Here is a 21,618-nt window from a genome sequence, read left to right on the forward strand (position 1 = left end):
TTGATCTCCAAATCCAGGACTTGTGCTCATTTCTGATTCTTCGCCTCTTCTGCACCATTGACCACCCATGCTGATTTGAAATTCTCTTCCCATTTCTTACCTCTCTTCTTGGTGGTCCTGTCCTCTCATGTGGGCAGGGAGAGCACAGGGCGCAGTCCTCTGATATCCCTGTGTTCCCCTTTGCTCTCTCTCATCTGAGGGGACCTTTCTCAACCACTACTGCCCTGGTCCACCTGCTTCTTCAGCTTTCTCAAACTCCGCTCCCATGTGACCAGCTCCTACTGGATCTCTGCTTGGGTATCTGAGCACCATCTTGAATTAAACACAAGTAAGTTTACACCCTCTGTTTCTCCCTCCTCCCTTTACTTACTCTCCTATCCACCTATGTGCACAGTGAGCACAGCCCAGTGGTGCAGGCCCAGCTACTCGGGAGGCCGAGGCAGGAGGATCACAAGTTCAAGGCCAGCCTGGGAAACTTAGTGAGACCTTTTCATAAAACAAAAAATAAAAAAGGCTGGGAAGGTAGCTTAGTGGCAGAACACTGGCCTACCATGCATGAGACCCTGGGTTTAATCCCCACCAGCACACACAGTACACACACAAACACACACACATCAGATTTACTTTTTTATGTTGTATTTCTGCCCATCTCAGAGTGGCAGCTATGCCCATGCAGACCTGTTTGGGTCAGCAGCTGCAGGAGTCTGCCCAGGCCCCTGGGACATTAATGAGAACATTTGCCACTCAGATTTCTTGTTAAATTTTTAAAAAATGTACTGATAAAATATTTCAAGTATGTTGGAAATAATATAACAAATAGCCATTATTTACCATCCAAATTTAATAGTTATTTGCCAGTTTTGCTTGAGAGCTGTATTAAAAAATGAAACTAAATAAAACATCACAGATACTATTTCAGCCCTACTTTTACCCACCCCTCCTTTCCTGGAGGCAACCACTGACAGTGAGGCTCATGCACCCCCACCCCCACCCCCCGTTTCATTTTTCTTCCACATGTAGATGGCCCCAAGCAATTACTACTTTTGTTTAGCAGTTAAAGAATTCACATACATTTTAATTATACTGCATGGATTCGTTTGATAAAATACTGAATGGTGAATGAATGATTCTGCAAATTACTTTTCTCACCCAACATGACTTGGGGATGTCTCCATGTTACCACACGCTGTGGCCTTTCATTCATTTTAACTGCTCATGCTGTCTTGGGAGACCCAGACATGTTAGTGGTAGTGGGGAGTGCTGTGACAGATTTGCACAGGGACCTGGGTATCCCTGGGACTCCTACCATAGCTGGAGAGTCAAGAAAGTCTTTCTAGAGGTTCTCTCTGAGCCGAGTGTTTAGGGAGTCAGAGTTTAACCAGAGGAGAAGAAGAAAGCTTGGCCTACAGGGAGGGCGGCTTATGCAGCACGAGGGCCAGCTGTGCCGGGGGAACAGGGAGGGCTGGTGGTGAGAGGCAGATAGAAAGGCCCCAGAGCCAGTTCAGGGAAGGCCCGGTCCACTGCACTGAGGGCCTTGAGCTTTCTCTCAGGACAGTAGGAAGTGGGTGCCAGTTTTGGATTTTAGATTTCTCTGGCCTCAGTGTGGAAAATGATGTGGGATAGGGACCAAGAGCAGAGGCAGGAAGGAGGCTGTTGAGATAGTCCTGGGGAGCCTCTGGGGCTGGGAAAGGAGGGCGGGTGGCAAGAGATGAGACCTGTGGGTGTGGGGTGGAGCAGGGCAAGAGACAGCACTGACTCTGGGGCTGGCTGGCTGGGGCCTCAGGCACTGGATGGGGGTGGGGGAAACAGGGCGGCAGGAGTAGGTGTAGGGGAGATGGCCAGGTCCGCCTTAGAGTTTCAGCAAGGCCACATGGAGGTGACCGATAGGCTAGTGATGTGAGCTTGAGGTGTGGCTGGGGCTGGGGATACAGTTGTAGGCAGTGTGGTAGGTAGAGTAACCGGAGGACTGGAATTGTTGGGGAAAGTGCTGATTCTGATGGGGAAACAGACATATTTAGGAAGATGGAATTTAGTTCCCAGGAAGAGGCATTTTGCACTATTCTGTATTTTAAAAACAAAAACAGAACAAACTCTCTGATGAAAATAAACATACACAGTGGTAGCTAAAGAGTAAGATTCCTCCCCCTAGAGCAGGCTGTGGAAGCTCCTCGGGTGGCTCTTCCGCGCAGGTACAGTGAACACCAGCTCCCCTGGAACTTGTGCAGAGCAAAGGCTTGGGTCCTTTGGCAACTGGAGAGACTTGGTAAATGTTTGTTCAAGGAATGACCTACTAAGTGAAAGATGGCCATGCCAGGCCTCTGGTTCAGCCCTGTCTTGCCTTCCCTGGAGCTCTGCTCTCCTCCTGAGAGGAGCCTGCTGAGTTACCGCAATGGCTGGGTCCCATCATCATCCAGGCCAGCTCCTTGCCCCCTGTGGAGGGAGGGCAGCCTTCCGGCTTTGCCAGGAAGGGCTTCCCAGGCTGTGGCCAGGCCTGCCTGGAAGGGCCCTGCAGTGCCTACGATGGCCTCTGTGTGGAGTTGTGATTCTGACTGTTTTCTGACCTGAGGGCTGGAGAGCCTTGTTCTTGGGGAAGCTTGCTCAGCCCTTCCTCTGCCCAAGGAGGTCCTAGGAGGAAAGGTGAGCTCCTGTGTGTGAGAAGTCTGTGATGTCCTGGCCTTTACATTTTACTCCTGGGCTGTGGGGCGGGTGGTGTGTGCAGTAAAGACTTTCACACGAACACAGTGACCCTCGCAAATGACTGTGCAGGGGCCGAGCAGGGCTGCTCTCCCTGCCTCAGAGATCAGGAGCAGTGCCTTGGAGTGGGGAATAACAGCAGAGGCCACAGTGTCCAGCCCCTTCTTGGAACAGCAGAGAGGACCAAATCCTCGAAGAAGCTGGAGAATACCTTAGACGGGAACAAGTGGCATCTCTAGCCCTGTTGTACGCTGCTCCTGTCTTTTATTCCTTCCCCCTTCCTCTCCAGCCTCCGGGACTCCTTTTTGCCTTTCTCATTTCCTGGTTTCCTCCTCTGATCTCTTTCCTTCAGCTCCTATCTGTGGCTGGATCCTTGGAGTTAGCTACTGTGTGGGGGTTTCTTCCCAACCTTCCTGTTACTGTCCTAATTCATCTTTGTAAAGCAAAAATTGTGCTATTAAGTATGAAAGTTACTTATCATCTTGCTGAAGACTTGTTTTGTTATAGACACTGGTAATGGGCAGGCTTTTGGAGGATCCAGAGGTGGGAAGCATGGAAGGTTTTGCCTTCCACTGATAAAATCTGTGGGTGTCTTTATCCACTAAATTGGGGTTCAACATACATCAATTCCTATGGCCAGCCTGCCAATTGGCTGCAATAAGACAAGTTCGTCTGTACCCCTTCCTCCCTCCCTCCCTCCCTCCCTTCCTTCCTTCCTTTTTTTTTTGAGTTATAGATGGACAAATACCTTTATTTTATTTACTCCTCTTTATGCTGAGGATCGAGTCCAGTGCCCCACATGTGCTAGGCAAATGCTCCACCACTGAGCTACAACCCCAGCCCCAAGACAAGTTCTTGAGACCAGAAACTGGATGTGAATCTGGGGAGGCTTGCTGGTGCTGAGGGAAACTAGGGAGATGGGGTGACCCTCTACCTGTCCCCCTTGCTTCTACCCCCATTTGCTTTGTTTGTGATGACAATCTGCAGGGTTCACCACTGGGATGGCAGAGAGGTGGTCCCTTTGGGCTTCAGAGGAGTCTGAGGTATCACAATTGTCCCTTGAGTGGCCTGTCACAGCTACATGAGTGCCCTAGGGGACAGAGATATATCTGTCATTTCTCTGTCCCCCCAATACCAGCACAACAGTAGGTGCCTTCTGCATTTGTTGAGTGAGTGAATAAAAAAATGAATCCCATAGGATGAAGAAAGTACCAGGGAAGAACTCTGGAGCCCCAGCAGAGGTGTGGTGTGCTAGCCCCTTGGCCTCTTATCTGCAGTCACTGGGCAACGGATGCTCCCCAGGCCTCCTTCCAGAGAGGCGCCAACCTTCCTGTTTTGGCAGCGGTTCTCAGGTATTCTGTCTGCACATGTGGCAGCTGGCAGCTGATCGCACAATGCCTGAGTGGAGGGCCTGGCCCAGGGTGGGGTCCAATTGCAAGTTCAGTCAGACCTTCTTGGGAAGAAGGAAGGAAGGAAGGGTTGTAGCTGAGAAGAAACTGCAGCTTTGAAAAGTTTTCCTCCTGGGATTTCTTTCTTTCTCTTATCCTTTTAGAAGGAGTGGAGATGTTTAGGGAGGCATCAAAGACTTGATGAAAGAGCGTGGATGAGTCACTGGTAAAATCTGTAGGTGTCTTACCTAACGCAGGTCAGGGGTGAATTTTGCCTGTGAATGCCTGTGTGCTGGAAAGGCGCCACAGCCTCTGCTAACAACAGCTCTGCATACCCTAGAACCTTCCTTTTCTCTCAGTACCTGAGCTTTCTTTTACTTGTATCCCCTGAACATATGTGTGTAAATTAAATTAAATGAGAATCCAGATAGCTGGAACAAGGACCTTCCTGACCTGCTCCTTCCAACTATGCAGGTTTGAGAGAAAGACCAGGGATCTGGTGATGTTGGTCAGAAATTCTTGCAGATCAGCTGGAATCTGGTTGGGGATTTGTTGATGTGAAACCCACATGGACTGTCACACTCCTAGCATATGGGGCCAAAGAACAAAACCAAGCGACCTTGAACAAAGTCCTGAATCAGGCACCAGGCAAGGCAAATTGAGGGATATGGTATGGGAATATAGATTTCTATTCATTAAAAAAAAAATAGACAATTGTTTCTCATCAGGCTTTTCCAGTTTTAGCACATAGGATTATGGTGATCTCATTTTTGATCAATGGCCAACGCATTCAACTGTCTGGTGGAATAATCTATTAACTGGGCACCTGCCAATTGTCTGGAATAGGAATGAGTTTAGGCATATGTTTTAAAAAGTGATAACATTGTTGTGGGCTCTGCCTAGACAAGGGGATGGGAAACCCGAGCAGGCCAGCGCTAGCCCTGAAGTCAGATTTGGATGATTAGTTGTGTTTTCAGGAGACTCGCTGCCCTGCGGCTGACCTCCCTTCCCCTGCATGAATTATATGTGATTTAAGGGGGAACCAATACGCACTTACAAGTCCAAGAATCTGGGAATCTGGATGATGTGCCTGATTCTATGTGGGAGCACAGGGAGGTCAAGTGACATTAGTTGGGTCACACAGAGCCACTGTTGGAACACAGTTCTCCCGACCCCTAATCCAGTGCCCTTTGCCCTGTGCCACCATGCAGCCCTGAGTTCCACCTGTGTTTACAGTGAGCTGTCACACACCTCAGACTCTACTTCCTATAAGGGGGGCCTGATGAGTGGCAGAGGCAAAACTAAGTTGGCACCTTTCAGGGATCCATATCTTATCCCGAGTGTGAAAAGACTAAGATAAGTAGTAACAAACACCACCTGCTTCTCCACACTCTGCAGTTAGTGGCTGGTTGAAAGATCATAAAAACTGTAGACACCAGGTAGCCACAGGAGGATTGAGCACAGCAAGACCCCGTGTTCATGGAACTTTGGATAGAAAGAATTTTTGTAAAAAGATAGTCATCATGTATGGTCAGGCAATTGCTTATCTGTAATAGTGATATTAATAACAGCTAATCTTTCCTTTTTTTCAATATGTTTTTTTAGTTGTCAATGGACCTTTATTTTATTTACTTTTATGCATTACCGAGAATCGAACCCAGGGCCTCACACATGCTAGGCAAGTGCTCTACCACTGAGCCATAAACCCAGCTCCACATTTACTATAGGCCAAGCATTGTTTTTCTTATTTCCATGTATTCGTTCATTTAATTCTTACAAAGAGAAGTACATACTATGATTATTCCATCTTACAAATGGGGAAACTGAGATGGTGAGAGGTAAGTCATGGTAGAGATGAGAATCAAGTAGCCTCAGCTCTTGATTTTATAATCTCTTGAGGATCTGATGGCCCTACACTGTGCCTAAAGCCAGAGATTTGGAACTTCTGGATTTGACTTATTTTAATCTTTAGACTGGACGTCAGTTTATATGAAATGATATAATTTGTGTTAGTCAGCTTTTCATCTCTGTGAACAAAATACCCAACAAGAACAACTTAGAGAAGGAAAAGGTTATTTTTGGCTCACGGTGTCAGAGGTTTAGTCCATGGTGGGCTGATTCCATTGCTCTGGGCCCAAGGTGAGGTAGAATATCATGGCGGAAAGACGTAGCGAAACAGTGCTGCTCACCTTGTGGCAGCCAGGAAGCAGGGGCGGGCGGGGGCAGGGGCCAAGGGAAGATGAATCCTTCTAGGGCAGCCCCCAGTGACCCACCTCCTCTAGCTATACCCCACCTGCCTACAGTTAGTCCATTCAGAGTAGGCTGGACTATATCTCTCACAATCTACTTGTTTCACCTTTGAACATTCTTGCATGAACATGGGAGCTTTGGGGGGACACCTCATATTCAAATCATAACACCATTTATGTTTAAAATTGCAAAAATTCAGAGATTCACAAAGTCTTTACTGATGGTATTCTCAAGTCTTATAGAATGGATATATTACTCCATAAAGGTTTTTCTCTCTAAAGTACAGCACTTTTGCAGAAAGAGAAGTTAGGATGAGATTCATCCCTAAACCTGGAGGAAAACATTAGTCCTTCTAAAATTTAGAATTAATCCAAGCTAGTTTATCACACAACATATCTTCAACATAGGAGTGTGTATAAAACGTGTACTGGTTAAAAATGACATAGAACATGACCAGAACTGTTGTTCCTTCCCAATTGCTTCTCCACCAGAAGTAGTCACTGTGTGACTTTTAGTTGTTTTTGAACTTGCCTTTCCTTATAGCCTCACCAACTCTGAATTGTTGAGGACCCATATGAGTCTCCATCTCTGCAGGGTTAGCATAGCAGGAAGGGCTGTAGAAAGTGTTGGTTCCATAGGTGTGGAGAGGATATGTTAGGGGAGCGAGCTGCTCTGCATTTCTGCCTCTAAGCTCTGGCCCACAGGAAGTGGATCAGAGTGCAACACATCCTGAGGTGAAGCAAGGTGAGAAGGGGGAGCAGCAGTTTCATCAGCTCATATCAAGATAAACTGAGAACAGATCAGAATCCCAGATAGAGTCGCCTGAGTGTTCTGACCTCAGGTTAAAAACTGGGTGCAGTGGCTACAGGGATCTTGGTGATGGAAGCTCTCAGCGAGTGCTTAGTCACACTGCTCCAGTCTGGGTAGTAACCTTGCATTTGTCTTCACCATAGTCATCCCAGGATCTCTGCTCTCCATTCTCCCACCCCTTTCTCTGACTCTTGGATTTCCCTGTTTTTGAATCCTATGACTGAATAAAGATCTGAAAATCTTTATTCTATCTTCACAATCAACTGATAGTTTTTCTGGACATCAAATTCTAGGTTGAAAATTATTTTTCTTTAATTTTTTTTTGGTACCAGGGATTGAATCCAGGGGCGCTTAACCACTGAACCACTTTTATTTTTTTATGTAAAAATAAAGCCCTTTTAGGGGCTGGAGCTGTGGCTCAGTGGTAGAGCACTTGCCTTGCAGGTGTGAGGCACTGGATTCGATTCTCAGCACTGCATATAAATAAATAAAATAAAGGTCCATTGACAACTAAACAATATTTTAAAAAAATAAAATAAAGCCTTTTTAAATATTTAATCTAGAAACAGGGTCTCACTAAGTTGCTTAGGGCCTCACTAAGTCGCCGAGGTTGGCTTTGAACTTGTAATCCTCCTGCCCCAGCCTCCCAAAATGCTGGGATTACAGGTGTGTGTCACCACACCGGACTTAGATTTTTGATTACTTGTCTCCTTGCTTCTAATATGGCTGTTGAGAAGTCCAAAGCCATTCTGATTCATGATCCTTTATATATAACTGTAAGCTAGCATGAAATTTTTTTGTTGTTGTTATTCTTTTTAAAAAACATCTTATTTTATTTGTTCTAATTAGTTATACATGATAGTAGAATACATTTTGACACATTATACATAAATGGAGTATAACTTCTCATTCCTCTGGTAGTACATGATGTAGAGTTACACAGGTCATGTAATCATACATGCACATAACGTAATAATGTGCAATTCATTCTACTATCATTCCTCCCCCTCTCTAATTGCTAGAGATGTTGAACGTTTTTACATATTTTTGTTAATTGATTGTATTTCTTCTTCTGTGAAGTGCCTGTTCAGTTCCTTTTCCCATTGATTGGTTTTTTTTTTTTTTATTGTCGTTGTTAAGTTTTTTGAGTTCTTTATATACCCTGGAGATTAATGCTCTATCTGAGATGCATGTGGTAAAGACTTTTTACCATTCTATAGGCTCTCTCTTCATGTTATTGATTGTTTCCTTTGCTGTGAAGAAACTTTTTAGTTTGATTTCACCCCATTTATTGATTTTATTTCTTTTGCTTTAGGAGTCTCCTAGTTTTCTGAAATTTCAAAATTGTATCTAAAATGACAGTCTGTTGATATTATGCTGGGCATTCATGAACCCTTTCTGGTCTAGGAACTCAGCCTTCAGTTCTGAGAAATTTTCTTGAATTATTTCAATGATGATTATTTTTTCCATTTTTGTTCTCTCTTTCCAGCACTTCTGTTTATTTGGATATTGGGTGCCTGAGACTGGTCCTTTCAAATTATTTTAAAATAATTTTAAAAATTATGTCTTACCTATTTGAGAGATTTCCTGAATTTGATATTCTACTTATATTAATTTCCTCATTTTAGCAATTGTATTTTTAGTAATTAAGACTTCCTTTTAGTTTCCTGAAAGTTTCTTTTTATTAGTTTAGTAACATGCCCCTTCATTGATGAAATCTTCTTTTCTCTCTCAAAGGATTTATTAATGTACATATTTAAAAGTTTTTCTGATTTTTGCATAGTTTCTGCTTCCTCTAAGTTGCCTTTTCTTTATTGTTTGAGAGGAATTTATCAGATCCTAGATTTCTGCTCAAAATTAGGAGGAAGGCTAGGTAGCTGATTGGAAGGACTGAGCACAGCTGGATCTCATCAGTTTTGAGCTCTGTGAGGGTGAGATAGGAATTTAGGGATTCAGAGAGAACAGCGAGTCTCTGGGAAGTAATGCCCATAAGCAGAACAAACAACTTGTGAGCAGCCCAGCCCGGGCCCTTGCAACAACAAAAGCAACAGAACTTTGAGATAACCACAGGGTACGTGGAAGAGCTGCTCCTTTAGAGAGTGTGTGCATAGAGACTTTGGTGACTGAGAAATGACTCTCACCTCTTTGTAATATTTAGAGGCGCCCTCCTAAGCAGAGACTTGGGATGCTATTGAGACATGCAGTGCAGGAAGCAGCATGATCAGAACGTGTGAGGGCAATGCGCAAGAGCAAGGAAAACTGGGGTGAAATTCCATAACCCTACCCTTACTCCACCTCTAGTTCAGCCCCCAGCTATTGTCCCTGCAGAAATGTTAAAAGCCCAGATGAAAATGGGCTGACTCCAAGATCCCTGCACTCCCATTCTGGAGTGTGTACTTTCTGCTTTATAATAAATCTCCTGCTGTGCTACTCATGTATCCTTTAATTCTTGATGTAGGGAGGTCAAAATCTGAGAAAGGTCTTTTCTGCTCCTGGGGATCTCCTTGGAGCCCCCTACTGTAACAAGCTAGAGGACCTCAGTGAACAAATAGTTGGGGACCTGCTCTTAAGTGCGAATGTTGAGACGTGTGTGTGTTTGTGTGTGTATATGTGTGTGTGTGTGTGTGTGTGTTGTTGAGGCTTGAACCCAGGGCCTCAGGCATGCTAAGCAGTGCTGTACCTATACCCCTTATACCCCTGCCCCTATAGCTTTTAGATACTTCTCAAGTTGTTTCACTTTCTCCTGAGAGGAATCTTCCACTCTACCTGGAGGTGAGAGTCTGGTGGCCCTTGCTGTGGGAGCTGCATAGGGGAAGAGGGCTGGGGGAGTCTCTGCTTTGGCCGAGTCGGTTTGCCTCAGGTGCCTGGTAGCACCATTAATTTCTTGGAGACTTTCCACCCTGGACTTCCTTGTTTAAACACACTGTCTCTCAGACCCGACTTCCAGAGACACTAGGCATTGCCAGTTCCTGAGGCCTTAGAGAATTATGTGGGGTGAATCACAGTCTTGTTTTTTTTCCTTTACTGACTTGACATTCAGTTTTCTTGGGCCTGATGTCAGCACCATGAAATCATTTACTTTATGGCTTTCAGTCTGTTGTAACTCTTTTGTTTTCCACAATCTTGTGGATTTAAATCCTTTTTAAAACCTCTTTTCTGGGTGTATCAGGGAAGCGAAGCCAGGCGAGGACTGTACCTTGGTTCCTCCTGGGTGGTGGTGGAGAGGCCATGCCTGGCAGTCCTGCTCTGATGTGGCTCCTGGAAGTGCAGGGCCACCATGTGGCTGCAGGATGGCAAAGATAACACTGAGTATGTTCCATTGACGCAGAATAAGAGACAATTGCCCGTCGTGGTGGCGCACACCTGTAATGCCAGCGACTGGCGAAGCTGAGGCAGGAAAATCACAAGTACAAAGCCAACCTCAGCAAATTTGGCAAGGCTTTAAGCAACTCAGTGAGACCCTGTCTCAAAATAAAAAATAAAAAGGGCTGGGGATTGTGGCTCAGTGGTTAAGCAACCCTGGGTTCAATCCCTGGTACAAACAACAACAACAAAAAAAAGAGACAACTAACACACCAAGAAAATCCAAAGTCAGACATCCATCCAGGATTAATGATATTTCTTAAAACAAGGCAATATATGTAACTGTAAACTGAACCAATCTACAATATAAATTGTAGTCATCTGTAAATTCTGTTGTAGGAGTTAAACTTTGTTGGAGTTAGGTTTTCAATGTATTTGTACATCTTCAAAATATTTTAAAAATGTTTTGTCTAGTTGAACAAATGCCTGTGTTGGAGTAATAGCTTGGAAGGTGCACAGCTTTACATTTGTATAAAACTATGTTATTTATAAAATGAAAATAAATACTCTTTGCTGTGTGTTAGTGGGATTTGGAGAGGGAACAAAGTCAGGTACAGGTATTCAGTCTTTCATCTCAACACAGCAATCTGCTATTAATATTTTTAGATGACAAACTATGTTTAATTTTTTTGTAAATTAGAAAATTTTATTTACTTTTTCCCCTCAGAAAGTAGCATTTCTTACCAGGCATGGTGATACATACCTAAAATCCCAGCTACTTGAGAGACTGAGGCAGAGGGATCACAAGTTTAAATCCAGTCTGGGCAACTTAGCAAGACCCTGTCTCAAAGAAAAAATTTTTAAAATGCTGAGAGTGTAGCGCAGTGGTAGAGTTCTGGTTACCTAGCATGCACGAGCCCTGGGTTCAATCCCCCAAACCACATACACAAAAAGTGGCACTTTTCTACCTCTAAAGTAAAGATTAATATATCTTTCTATGAGGGATCATTGTCTTTTTTGCTCTGGAAAAGTTAAAAGCCCTGTATTCAGGGCTGCCATCACTATGTGGATTATACTTCTGATTCTGGGGACTATTTGTAAAAACACATAACATACTTTGTCAACAGAAGGTCTCTGAACTTTTTTAGAAGTTTTTTTTGGGATATTGTAGGAAAAGAAGGTATTTTTCTCTTGGTGGACTGCTGCAGTATGATTTATGTATATGTCATAAAAAATATTTGGGAGTCTTTGTTATTATCATTGGATACAACTTCATGGGTTGGTGCTTAATCTCAGCAGTCAGAAACTGTGAATTAGTATGGAAAAACCTTCTGAAAAATTATTGTAAGAACTTTCCTTCCATATTTGGAGTGTTTGCAGGCATACAGAAACAAGTTTCAGGTGTTGCTCTGGGGAAAACACTGATTCCATTCTTGAAATACAGGGGAATAGTATCAAAGAAAAAATCATAAGTTGTCCAATGAGACTTCTATAATATTAGAAGCATTTCTAAAAAAAAAAAAAAATTAGAATAGCCCATTGAGCATCAGGGCTCGCTAGGACTGAACATAAACAGAGAAATGGTGTACTTAGGAAAATGCATTTATTCCTGAAAAGATTTTTCTTGCTGCCTTTTAAGGTTCTGCCTTACCAACATCCTTTTCCTGACTCTTACATTTCTACCTTGTCCTTCCTTGGTCCCTTTGTCTCTGTTATTTCCACACCACCTTTACTTCCTCTCTCTTCCACTCTAATCAATTAACCAAAGACTTCCTTGAATATTGCTATATTCAGACTTTTACTGGACATTTAAGATGCAAGAATAAGGCACAGTCTCTCCCTTAACCAAAATAATCATCATACTCTGGTTAAATGTTATAAGGAGAATATGCATATTTTTGGTGGAGGAGGGTGGATGGACCTTGACCTTAGGATGTCAGAGAGGTCTTTAAAGACAGTGTGCATTTTGGAGTCCCTCAATCACCTGATGGTGGACTGGGGAGGACCATACCAAGGAAATGAATTGTGTGTGAAGACTCAGGTGGAGAAAGAACATGGAAAATTTTAGGATGCGTGTGTGCAGCTTAGCCTTCTGGGATGGGGTGGGAATGAGAGGGGACTGTAAGGAAGTGAAGCTCTTTCGGTCCTGCTGCAATGGTAGTTTCACGTGAGGAGATGAGGAGAGCTGTGGAAACCAGCAGTTGTGTAGCCCCTAGGGCTTGAAGCACAGGCCCTGGTGAGGATGGAAGGTTAGCTTGTTGCCATCAGATCACATCCACAGCTGGCACTTGCGGCCCCCTGCTGCCTCCCTTAAGGGTCTTGCCATCATTCTCTTCCAGAGAGAGACCTGGTTGGACTAGGTCTGATGAGAAACCTCCTGGACAGTGGGCTCTCCTGGGATCAGCCTCTGTGTGGTCACCTTAGGCTCAGGCTCCATCTCTGGTCCAGAGACTGTGTCCAGGGAAGAAGGTCATAGGGCATGAGGAGATCTTGGGGTAGAAACAAATTCATGGCCCTCGTCCCCAAAAATCATTGTAAGCATGACAGGTGTCAAAGGTCTCTGATTGCATCGGACAGTACAGACAGGGCTGGGTTCAGCCTGTGGCCAGGCGGAGTTAGTCAACTTGAAGAATGAAGCAAAGTTTGCTTTTTCCAAAAACAATACATGCTCATCCCAGAAAGTCTGAAAAATAAAGGAAAGCAAAAGAAAGAAAACAAAAAGTCATTCAGAGTACTATCATTCAGAGAAAATTAGAAGATAATTAGCATATTTCCTTCCAGTGTTTTTGGCTTGAATATTTTTATTCATATTTGTTATTAGATAGTTTGTCTAAATTATAATTTTCATTAATTTTTACCAAGAATAATATACATTTAAAAATTTTTTTTTCAGTTCTGGGTATCAGACCCAGGGACTCATGCATGTTAGGCAAGGGATCTATCACTGAGTTACAACCTCTATCACACATGTTGAATTTTAAAATATGAATTTAGAAAGGCTATAATATTATAGCCTTTTTTTTTTCTATCCTAGAGATTACACCCAGGGGAAACCCAGGGTGCTCTACCACTAATCCATGTCCCCAGCCCTTTTCATGTTTTTTAATAAAAAAAAAAATTGCAGTTCTGGAAATAGAACCCAGAGCTTTGTGCATGCCGGGCAAGTGCCCAACCACATCCAGCCTCCATCCCTTTAAAATTTTTTTTAAACATAATTGAGCTCTGTAGTATATAGTATTCTTAAAGTTAAAACTGATGTAAGCTGAGCATGATAGTACATGCCATGGTGGCTGGGGATGCTGAGACAGGAGGATCTCCAGTTCAAAGTTAGCCTCAGCAACAGCAAGGTGCTAAGCAACTCAATGAGACCTTGTCTCTAAAATACAAAATAGGGCTGGGTGTGTGGCTCAGTGTTTGAGTGCCCCTGAGTTTAGTCCCCAGTATCCCCCAAAAAACAAACAAAACACCCCAGAAAACTGATGTGGCAACATGCAGAAGTCCCAGATGACCTGTGATATGAACAGAGGCTTGATGACATATCTTATCCTGAGGATTTTCTTAGTCTTTATAGTTAGAAAATCAACAAATAAACAAAAGAAACATGAATGCATAAGTCATAAAAGCTGAGCAAAAGGTCAGTAATTTTTTCTTTTAAGTAAGGAAGTGGTTGAATGAGATTTTCTCTGAGAAACCCTGCCTGGGGTTAGTGTGGGCAGAAATGCAAAAAGACCAAAGCAGAGAGGTCATTCACAGGGAAGAGAAGACAAAGCCTGGACTGATGTAGTGGGGGATGGGAGAGAGAAGGGACCAGATGCAATTTGGGAACCATTTTTGTGATCTTGTTCTCTTAATTTGTTTTATTTATTTATTTATTGTACCAGGGATTGAACCCAGGGGCTCTTAACCACTAAGCCACATCCCCACTCCTCTTTGAAATTTTATTTAGAGACAGGGTCTCACTAAGTTGCTTTAGGAACTTGCTAAGTTGCTGAGGCTGGCTTTGAACTTGTGATCCTCCTGCCTCAGCCTTCCGAGCCTCTGGGATTACAGGCATGCCTTGTGCCCTGCTATTAATTTGTTTTTAAACACCTTTTTGATTTTTCTATTTCCTCCCTTATCAGCCTTCCTCCCACCCTGACTACTTGTCCACCACCACCATCAGGAACATATACACTCCTTAAACACTAGCAAACAAAATTTATTTTCACCAGTAAGATCCTTAATTTGATTTTTTTCGTTAGTTTATGATCCAAAATAATGATATTAAAATATTCCAAGATACTCTTGTAAATCTTTGTGTTTCTAGTACTACTGTCTCTGTGGGTAGACACACATGTCAACCCCTGTGTGGTCGCAGGCACTGATGGCCTGGCCACCTGAGATGCTGTGAAGAAAGCACCTGGCACAGTATCTGGCACATGAACTTGAACGTTTCACTTTCTCTGTTAAATCCCGGCCAGCCTCGTCTGTGATCCAGGACTAATGCCTTCTTTGAGTGAAATTCATTTGCACAGTTTCCAGCCTGCTTTGTGTTTTTAATCTTTATCACACACATCCTTTCCCATTGCTGGGCAGGGGGTTCCTAATCTTGGGACTGGAGCTCGGCCACACGTGCCTGCATTGTAAGAATGGGACTGGACAGCTGGGGTCTCTGCCTGGCCTGGGGCCTGCATCATCCCTGATGTGGCCATCATTTGCATGTGAAAATAATGTCTGGCTCACAAGTCTTCCGCCCAAACAACAGTCTCTTTCACCCTGAATACTGAGTCTAGGGATATGAAGGGAAATTTCTCCTGCTTCTCTGAGAATTTGTGTTACTTTTCTGAAAACATATGAAGTTTTTTTCTCCTTCCACCCCCGGGAGTAAACATAAGCATAATGATTTAGAAAAGTGGTTCATGAGCTGTTACCCTGCTCTTAATATTTTCAGACTTACTTGTAAGAGGCTATCAGGTGTTTATGTCAGATGTCCAGGTCTGCTGCTAGGTTAGAATCTCACAGTGCCCTTGTCAGAAATTCTTTACCAAATGGCCTAGATAAAATGTATTACTTTTTGAAACTCTAAATAGTGCATATTTCTGCTTGTAAGTAGAAAAAAAAGTAAAGTGGAATAATTAGGAGGAGAAAAAAGTTGTGGGTCAAGTCACATTGCTATACATGTCTTAAATTAAAGATTTGAAGGTGGTATAGAGACCAAAGAAGGTAACAATAGCTAATGTTTATTGACATTCTCAATGTGTCAGGCCCTGTGCTAAGTATCATACGTCTCATTTTATCTTTACAATACCCATAGGGTCCCTATGCAGTTATTGCTCCTTTGTTAAAGATTAGAAAAAGAGTCCAGAGAGGCTACCTTACCCAAGATCACATAGCTAATAAATCAGGCTGCCAGAATTTTATTTTATTTTTTTGGTACCAGGGATTGGGATCGAACCCAGGGGTGCTTAACCACTGAGCCACATCTCCAGTTCTTTCTTTCTTTATTATTTATTTATTTTGAGACAGAGTCTTACTTAGTTGCTTAGGGTCTCCCTAAGTGGCTGAGGCTGGCTTTGAACTCACGATCCTCTTGCCTCAGCCTCCCGAGCCTCTGGGATTACAGGTGTGTGCCATTGCTCTGGGCAGGGTTCCAGAATTTGAACCCTGTCTGACCTTGGGGTCTCTGTCCATCTTTCCATCAAGCTCACATGGTTGCTAACTGTGACAGCCCCAGTGCAATTTATTGGCTGAATTACAATACAAGCAGGGCAGGTAGCAAGTGGCATTTAAAACACACTTTTGAGAAGTTGCTAAGTAGTGTTGGAAAGGGGTCCTGTAGACACAGTGTTCTGCATCGCGAGAGGTGGTTCTGCACCAGCTCCACGGGTGATGTCGGGGGACTTCACCTTCTGTTTCCTCACCTGTGAGACAGGAGCCCTCTTCTAGCTCCTGTGTCCATTGCACAGCTCGGGGCAGAGCTTCATATGACACCCCTGCTTCACTCCTCGAACTTGTGCTTCCCAACACAGGAGATGTGCTCCAAGTGAAAAACACCAGGACATCCTCTTTGAGGAGAGTACCTCAATCGGGCCATCTTTCGGAATCTCTGAACATAACCAAAGATAGCACAGGGGACGGTAGAAAGGAACATGTGGCAGTTAAAGGGCTGGGTAGGCAACTAAGAGACTCCGCAGCCTGGGATGGTGAGGCACACAGAGCTGACCAAGCAACAAGGTCATTGTTTTCTGGGTCGCCACGCCTCAAGCACAGGACTCACCCCTTATTGCCTTTGTATCTGGCGTCTTAGAAAGCACCTGGCCCGAGGCTGGCCTGGTTACACTTCGCTGAGTGACTGGGAAATGAACCAGAGTGGATGAGGATCGTTGAGGCAGATGGACGCAGTCCTAGAAGACAGTCTGTGCGGCCTGTGTAGGTGTGATAAGCGCTGCAGAGAATGGAGCCAACACCAAGGGTCTGAGTGCAGTGGTCACCGACATGGGGTGGCGGCTGTGCAGGGAGCGTGACCACACAGGCACCTGTTCCTGCCTTTCTTTCCATCCACCCACTAAGATGTAGTCACTGAAGCCTTGGCCTTGGGGTGCCCGGAGTAGGCTCCAGGATGCCGTTGGGAGTAAGATGGTCATAGTCCCGGCCCTCATGAAATGGTAGGCTGAGTAGGAAGACCAGAGACAGTCACATGTGCTTTGTGATCAGCCCTGTCGAAACACATGCTCCTTGTTCCATGTGAGCAAGTCACTGAAACTGAGTGGGCTCTTTTGTCTAATGGAAAATGTACCTTCCAGGGCATTTTGTAAGGATTAGAAATAATGTCTGCCAGGCACCTGTAATCCCAACTATTCAGGAAGCTGAGGCAGGAATTTTGCAAACTTAAGGTTAGTCTTAGCAACTTAGACCTTGTCTCAAAATAAACAAAAAAGCATGACTTTTATCTTTCCTGCCTATGGAATAACATTTTATGTTGTTGGTTCTTGTTTTTTTTTTTTTTTTTTAAATTAGATGAGTTGAACATTACTTTAAACTCAGAGTGCCCTTGGGTTCAATCCCCCAGTACTGCTAAATAAATAAATAAATAAATAAACAAGTCAAATGCAGCTATTTTCCCCCCCAAGTTTTAGGAAGGTTCTCCGCCCTCCTCTTTCCCGCCCCCTTTCTCTCTAGCTGCTTTCCAGAAAATGAACACTCACTGGATATTGTAGAGAACAAGTTCTTGGTTTTATTATTTCAATGAGATTTCTCCTGCCTCTTTCTGGCTCTCATTAGACTGGCAGAAACCCAACTGTTAAGTTTCTTTTCTTTCTTTTTTTTTTTTTTTTGGGTGGTACTGGAGATCAAACTCAGGGTCTCACATATGGGAGGCAAGCATTCCACCACCAAGCTACATTCCCAGTCCTTTTTTATTTTATTTTGAGACAGAGTCTAAGTTGCTTAGACTGTTCTCAAACTTTTGATCTTTCAGCCTCAGCCTCGCAAGTGGCTGGGATTACAAGTCTATGCCACCATGCCTGACTAATGCTACACTTCTTAAGGTATGATATTTTATGATCCCAATATAAAGAAATTAAAAAACATTTAAAAGTGAATAAAATAATAAACTTGAACTGTAAATCTGTAATTGCTGCCTGAATGAACAGTATTTTAAACCTACACATGCCTTTTGTGATCATGGTATGACTCCTTCTGCACAGAACATTCTTAAGTTCCTCAAGCAATAAAGGGGCTTTAGTTATGGCCTAAAATAAAAAAAAACTCAAATATACATTTCTATGTTGTTTTTTTTTTTTTCAAATTTCTGCACGAAACAAAAGGAAAATCACTTTTTATTTTCTCTGCTCCAGAGACTTTGGGTCCTTCAGAACTCTGCTGTTCTGAATTCCTACAGCACAAACAAATCTGCTCAGTCAGTGTCAAAGAAGAAATACCAAAACTGGGATTTTAGTTCTGGCTCATTCCATGACCTTGGGGAAATAGCCTGTCTGAGCAGCAGCTTCCCCATCTGGTGGGGGTGTAGCTAGGGATAGGTACTTGTGCCCCAAAATTCTATCAATGAAGCAAATGTTGTTACTAAGCTTGAGTACACATATGATTCCCACCCTTAGTTTAATCTGGCAATTGGGGTATTTTTGCTTTGGCTGTTGTGGGTCTCCCAATCAGAGAGAAGCTTCTAGAGTAAGTAATTTTTTAAGAGTCGATAAGCCCCAGAAATTGCATTCAAGATTTTACGTGGATAAGTGTATTTTTCTAGGAGAAGCTCCAGAACTATTGCCAGATTTTCAAAGCCATCCTTGACCATGAAAGGGGAAAGATTAAGGATTCGAAGAGAGGAATTTTTAAAGATTAGAGCAGTGAAGAATCATAAACAAAGGTTCAGGTCTGGGTAAGGATTCCTGAACTTCTGAGGGAAGGACAAACCGTGATCTGGTGATCTCCTGCATTCCTCAAAAACAAACCTGCCTTCTCTGCTCGTCTCTTTCTGCCTCTCTCTCTCCTGCTTTATGGCTCTCTCTTTCTGGTCTTTTTCTTCTTTGTCCCTATCTCACCATCTTGTAATCTTCCTCACCATCCACCATCCACTTCCCCCTTATTGAGTCAGGAAAAGAAGCATGATTCTATCTTTTCTGCCTATGGAATAACACTTTATGTTGCTGGTTTATTTATTTTTTTTAATTAGATGAGTTGAACATTTAATTTTTCTCTGGTCAAGGGAGGAAATATTTTAAGCGTCCTGAATTTCCTGGCTTTTTGGATCTGGCCCCTGTTAGAAGGTTTTCTGCAGGCAGGGGTCTCCACTCATCCCTGCCTGGGGAAGCAGCCAGGAGTGGGTGTGCCTCAAGCCTCCCTCTTGTCCTGAGTTTGATTTTGATGAAGAAAGAATGGCCTATAGAATCTTAGACCCCTGACCCCAAGTCCCCACATCTACCCCACAACTGGGCCGTCTCCATTGGATTATTTTCATTTGCTGGATTTGGCTCTGGAGACCAGAGATAGGAACCACAGGCTGAGGAGGCTGCAGAGGAAGTGAGAACTGCCCAGTTTCTGTCCCTGCATCTGCTCCAGCTCTGTGGGCAGGAGGAGATTGGCTCCCTGGCCAGTGCTCCGGGGATGGATGCCTGGTGAATGAAGTCACTGTCTTGGGAGGGCTGTTTCACATCGCTAAGCCCTGAGCAGCTGGGAGTTCCCAGGGAGGTGAGGGTGACACCCTGAGGGATGGACTGCCATATCCTGCCAGTACTCCCCACCAGCTGCCCAGCCTTCCTTTCTTTGCACCTGGAAGGTGTCCTCTGGGTCTGAGAGTTTGCAGAGTGCTCCCTGGGTGACCACGGAAGGGCAAATGGTGACACTTTCAGGCATTTTGGGGATACATACCGAATTAGGATACTTGGTGGGTCTTGTGGGGCACAGGGCCAGGGGAGATGTGCCCTTACATCACTCACATTTGAGTGGGGAATGAGGGCAGCCAGCTGCACACCCAGGGAACCACGGCGCAACCCCGGGCCATGAGTGGGTGGGGCAGAGACCCCAGCTGAGGCCAGCTCTGTAGCACAGGAGCCTGGGGATGCTGGCCAGGTGGGGCGTGGGGTTTGTCACAGGTGGAGCTGGTGAGAGAGTGCTGCCTCCTGAGGGTTGGCAGCAGATGATGTCCAAGTCATACATTTGAAAGGTGAATAAAGTAACAAGGACCAGCCTACTTTTCTCCCCTGTACCCTCAATCTAGGACCAAGATGAGGCCAGTACTAGAGATGCCTGAGCTTGTGGCAGAAGGGGTTCCCCAGGCCTGCTCATCATCCAACTTATATGTCACTCTAGTTGTGGACCTTCATGCTCTTTGCAGACTGCAACACATAGACTCATCTTCAGAGATGCATTCTGGAGACACCGAGGCATTGCCTCAGGGTTAGCCTAATAACAGTGCCCACGTACCCACAGCCAGGCCAGTGCTAGGCAACAGGGCAGCCTCTGGAACACCTCCCTGGGGTGTGCATCTACGGGTAAACTTGTGGGCCACAGAGAGTTGGCAAGTGGCTGTAACTGCTGGTCTACTTTGAAAGATTGCATCATATTTACTATGGTTGTCAGAGTCGTGGCTTTGGAGTCAGACCCTTGGGATCAAATTCCAGCTTCGCTACAACTTTTTTGTCTGGACTTAATCAACCTCTCTTCCTGCTTTCCTCTTTTCTAAAAAAGCAAGTAATAATGCCTACCTTGCTATGTTGTCAAAGCATTAAACTAAAAGAAAAAAAAAAGGTTGTAAAAGAAAAAAAAGGTCATGGCTGGCACAAAGTAAGTGCTTAATAAATGATTATTGTTGTTGTTAGCATTGTTTGTCCTGAAAGCTAGGTCTCTGGAGGTCCCTGGTTTATACTTTTCAGATAGTGTTTCAAGCCAGGTGCAGTGATACATACCTATAATCCCAGCAGCTCAGAGGTAAGGTAGGAGGATAGCGAGTTCAAAGCCATCCTCAGCAACTTAGCAAGGCCCTAAGCAACTCAGCAAGACCTTGTCTCTAATAAGATACAAAAAAGGGCTGGGAATGTGGTCAATGGTTAAGTGCCTCTGGGTTTAATCCTTGGTACAAAAAAAAAAAAAGATATTTTAAGCTTCAAGATCTGGGATCTTGTTAAAATGAAAATTCCAATTCTGCAGGTGGGCAAAGGAGGGAGAGGAGAGAGCTGAGATTCTGCATATCTAGCAAGCTTTCAGGTGTTGCTGATGCTGCTGGTCCCAAGACCAGACTTTGCATTACAATGAAGGTTCCAGGCCAGGGAAAGGCGCATCCTCCTTCCTTCTCCCTCCGTGTTCCCCTCCTGATGCTCTCCAGGGCAGGGTCATCAGAACACTTCCTGCTATTTTAGCAAGTATTCCAGGACAACTGGTGTGAGCTGGAATGGTCCCACCAGGATTTATGGTCTCCTTGCCCTTGGAGCACCCCAGCGATGGCACTCATTTTGGGATGAGGAGGAGATCCAGAAATCCAGGAGGAGGAGGGAACTTGTTTCTGACCTTGAGAGTCCTCATCTGATGGGAGACATCTCCTCACTCCCTTGAGCACCTGCAGCAAAGCCACAGGGAGGCTTGTAAAGGAATAACAGGGCACAGACAGGTGTATCTCTGGTTTCCTCCTTTGAGAACCAGAGGCGTGGTGAAATCAGAGCCAGTAGGGCCAGTACTGGCCCAG

The 21,618-nt window shown here is 44.3% G+C and overlaps 1 protein-coding gene across 1 annotated transcript in view; it reads left to right on the forward strand.

Moving 5' to 3' along the window:
* Slc12a8 (solute carrier family 12 member 8) overlaps positions 1 to 21,618 on the forward strand; it is a 143,180-nt gene that overhangs the window by 53,048 nt on the left and 68,514 nt on the right. The window lies entirely within an intron of this gene.

The sequence above is a fragment of the Marmota marmota genome, unplaced genomic scaffold (genome assembly GCF_001458135.2).
Source record: "Marmota marmota marmota unplaced genomic scaffold, marMar, whole genome shotgun sequence".
In the NCBI taxonomy this organism is placed as follows: Eukaryota; Metazoa; Chordata; class Mammalia; order Rodentia; family Sciuridae; genus Marmota; species Marmota marmota.